The 4,534-nt window shown below is 38.1% G+C and overlaps 1 pseudogene; it reads right to left on the reverse strand.

Annotated features, from left to right (window-relative positions):
• Positions 1-1,440: 1,440 nt before the first annotated feature.
• On the reverse strand, positions 1,441-2,383 carry LOC124232658 (olfactory receptor 2T27-like; annotated as a pseudogene).
• Between the last annotated feature and the right edge of the window lie 2,151 nt (positions 2,384-4,534).

The following is a 4,534-nucleotide window of genomic DNA, read 5'->3' on the forward strand; positions in this document are numbered from 1 at the left end:
ATTTTAAAAGTGCTTATGTTGGGGCAGGCCCCGTGGTGTAGTGGTTAAGTTTGGTGTGTTCTGCTTTGGCATCCTGGGTTTAAGGGTTTGAATCCTGGGCAGAGACCTATACCACTCACCAGCCACAATGTGGTGGTGACCCACACGTAAAGTAGAGGGAGACTTGCACAGATGTTAGCTCAGGGCTAATCTTCATCAGCCAGAAAAAAAAAAAAGTTTATACAAATTACACTTTGTTCTTTGTAATGAAAAATATTTCCTTCTCGAATAATGAAATACAAGATAAGTAAACTCCAAGATATAAAAGGAGGAAGATAGAAAGACTGAGGACTTAAAATAGAATGAGTTTAGCCAAGTGGGAAAAGCATGGAAAAAAGGAGATAAAAATAATTTTTTCTACCTCAGAAAAATACTTAGTTATTATACAAGTATTCAAATGATTAAATAAATTAAGCTAAATTAAAGTACTATTTTAAAAAGTAGAACGAATTCATGAGCTTCTATTGAATTCCAAAAGAATAAAATAACCTTTAACTCTCAAAAAAGCGCCATTCTTTTACATGAGAATCTTTGAAATGAAATATACAATGCCATCAGACAATTTAAATACAGTGAAAAAGATGTGATTTAAACTGGCCTGATTGCTTCTATTGAATTATATCATTAGGAGGTTGCAACAATGAGAAGTAGAAAACTAAGGAGCCATCCATGTTTACCAATACCTCAGAGCCACATATTTTTTAATTGAATGCATCCTTCTGGAATGATTTTAGCAAAACCCAACAGGGCAAAAATGAAGGTGCTGGTCTCCTCCAAAATTTGATGTATATTCTTGTGTCTAAAAGCCATGTTGATAGAATTCAGTTGAGACTAATTATTTAGAGTCAGGCCAATTTTCTTCAAATAATTATGATGCTAATACTGGCTTGATTGAATTAAACACTTTGGAAGGCCAAAAACAACATTTGCAGAAAAAATAATTAGATATTAAAATGACATTTGAAATAAAGTCAAAATAATATTTGACAAGTTGATGTCGTTGAAGTGATCATTTTTTAGAGTGTCTAAAGACAGTGCTGAAAAGTTGGAGGAGTAGCTGGAGATGAGCATTTATTTGTCATGACACCTTAGCAAGAAACCGGCAATGGCATAGTCTCCAGTAGAATGCAAGCTTTGTAGAAAGCAGACAGGTGACTATTGAAACTCCAACTTTACTCCCACTCTATCCAAAATCATCCATTGTTCCGAACTCTCATAGCTTTCAAGAGATGATCATATCCTCAAAGTCCTACAGTCAGCTTTCAAAATCCCAAAAATGCTTCACAGTAGCTGGCATATGGGTGACATATTAATTTTCCAGGTGGAGAATATTTAAGTCCAAAAGTGATGATGAAGTCCTGTATCTTTTTCATCAAGTCTCCAGCAGCAAATGCAGTTTATTTAGAAGGTCATTACGCTTCCTGAGCACAAGCACCTCCCCAGAGCCTTCTGTAGGGCCCCTGTGACATCCTTGTTCCTAAGGCTGTAAATGAGTGGGTTGAGCAAGGAAATGAGGATAGTGTAAAAGGCAGACACAGCTTTGTCCTGCTCAGGGGTATAGTAAGAATGAGGCAGCACCTAGATGTACATGGTGGCCCTTTGGAAGAGACTGACAACCACCATGTGTGAGGAACAAGTGGCCACTGCCTTTTGCCTTTCCTCTGCCTCAGTCATCCTACACAGTGATCAGAATCCTTGTGTAAGAGGCTGAGATAATAGAGAAAGTGATGGGGATCATCATGATGCAGCACATACATGGCTGTCTCATATGCTGATGTGTCCATACAGGAGAGCTTCAGAAGGGCAGGGACCTCCCAGAAGTGGTTGATTTACTGAGAGGTACAGAGGGGGAACTACACGTGACTTGAGTGAGCGGAAAGCCATCCATGGACCCTGCTAGCCTAGCTGCCATCATAAGCAACAGACTTTGCTTCTCATGAGGACAGGACAGCACAGTGGGTTGCAGGTGGCAATGTACTGGTCATAGGACATGAGTCCTGGGAGGAAGAAATCAGCTCCTGCCAAGGTCAAGTAGAGGAAGTGCTGGGCAGTGCATCCTGAAAAGGAAATGGCCCTCTGGACAACATCTGGTCAACCAGCATCTTGGGCACCATGGTGGAAATGTACAGGGTGTCCTTAAGAGAGCTGGCTGAGCAGGATGTACATGGTGATGTGGAAGCTGGGGTCCATGTGGATGTGAATGATCATGATAGTGTTGCTGGATATGGAGATGACAAAGCCCAGGAGGATGAGGGCAAGGAGAAGCCAGCGGAAATGGATGTTGCTGAGCAAGCCAGGGAGGACAAAGTCCGTATATGTGGAATAATTGCCCCACTGCGTCTCTCTGCAGGTTACACAAAAAAGATGGATATGATGGGTGAAGCTGAGCACAAAAGGGAAATATTTGGTTTGATTAAAAACTTATGATGTGGCCAACCACAAATCAATACAAATTAATCACATCTTATGGTCTAATTTCCTCCTCTTTTCTTATAATTCCTGGGGTTGATTCCAGTTAATGAGTTGCTTTGAGAAATTAGCCTTTACCTTTGGGTTCTAAGTATGACTCACAGCCATTCATGAATCTCAGAACTTTTAATTTGCCTGAACAGCCTAAGCAGGATTGTATTGAGTCAAACCATTCATCCAAGGATGATATGCTTGATTTGCTATTACTTGTTAACTTAGAGGTCATGATGAAACAATTTTATGTCCTTTTGATCAAGAACACTAATTAATTACTTTATTTTTCTCAAACACAATCTTATACTGAGAGAGATACACATAAAACAGATAAAACTGGAATCTGTTTGACTGAATAGGGATAGACTGGTGGGTCAGGAAGACAGGGAATCCTCACCATATTCTTCTATCCTTACACTGGGGTCTAGTTCTCACAATTGAAATTTAGTTTGAAAACCATTATCAGGGTATACATTTTCCCTAAGAAAAGATAACAACCTTGACTGATTTTACCTAATGCACAATATTCTAGATTCATTTGTACATTGTAAACTTGGAGTGCTTAGCTTATATTTATGAGGTATCGGAGATTTGAAAATAATGATTTCATGTTGAAGAATAAAACACAATAGCTGTGATCTCTGAGAAGCAATCCAAGAATTAGGAGAAAGAAGAAAATCAAGGGAAAAATATTTATGGTCAAATGGTGGTTATTTTCCTTCTTTTAGCGGAAAGCCACTGATTGACAACATATGCCTTATTAATATGATTAGTGAGTTGCAATCAATAATTAATAAATAATTTTATTGAGGTTGTAATAGTTTATAGCATTGTGAAATTTTAATTGTACATTATTATTTGTCAGGCACCATATAACTGTGTCCCTTCACCATTTGTGCCCAACCCCCTTTCTCCTTCCCCCTCGTAACCACTAAACTGTTCTCTTTGTCCTTGTGTCTGTTTATCTTCCACAAATAAGCAAAATCATATGGTGATCATCTTTCTCTGTCTGGCTTGTTTCACTTAACATAATACCCTCAAGATCCAGCCACACTGTGTGAATAGCATTATTTTGTCTTTTTCTATGGCTGAGTAGTATTCCATCGTGTATATATGTGTGTGTATATATATATATATATTCCCAGCAGCAGTGTATGAGGTTTCCTTTTTCTACACAACCTCTCCAACATTTGCTACTTTGGGCCTTGGTGATTACAGACATTCTAATGGGTATAAGGTGAGAGTTTAATGTAGTTTTGATTTTCATTTCCCTGATTATTAGTGATGTTGCCTATTGGGCATCTGTGTACCTTATTTGGAAAAATGTTTGTTCATATTCGCTGCCCATTTTTTCATTGGGTTGTTTTTTTGTTGTTTACTTGTGTGAGATCTCTATATATTATGGAGATTAACTGTTTGTCAGATATATGATTTTGCAAATGTTTTCTCCCAGTTGGTGAGTTGTCTTTTCATTTGGATCCTAGTTTCCTTTCCTTTGCAGAAGCTCTTTGGTCTGATTAAGTCCCACTTTTTTATTTTTCCTTTGTTTCCCTTGCCCGAGGAGACATGGTATTTGAAAAGATCCTTCTAAGACCTATGTCAAAGTGTGTATTGCCTATATTTTGTTCTGCGAGTTTTATGGTTTCAGGTCTTACCTTCCAGTCTTTGATCCATGTTGAGTTATTTTTCTGGGTGTGAAAAAAATAATGGTCTACTTCCATTTTTTTGCATGTGGCTGTCCAGTTTTCCCAACACCATTTATTGAAGAAACTTTCCTTTCTCTATTGTGTGTTCTTGGCACCTTCCTTTAAGATTAACTGTCCATAGATGTGTGGTTTTAATTCTGGTCTTTCAGTTCTGTTCCATTGATCTGTGTCTCTGTTTTCATGCCAGTAGTAATGCTGTTTTGATTACTGTAGCTAGTAGTATGTTTTGAAGTCAGGGATTGTGGTGCCTCCAGCTTTGTTCTTTTTTCTCTTGATTGCTTTAGCAATTTGGGGTCTTTTGTTGCCCCATATGAATTTTAGGATTT

The sequence above is a fragment of the Equus quagga genome, unplaced genomic scaffold (assembly GCF_021613505.1).
Source record: "Equus quagga isolate Etosha38 unplaced genomic scaffold, UCLA_HA_Equagga_1.0 HiC_scaffold_9794_RagTag, whole genome shotgun sequence".
Taxonomy (NCBI): domain Eukaryota; kingdom Metazoa; phylum Chordata; class Mammalia; order Perissodactyla; family Equidae; genus Equus; species Equus quagga.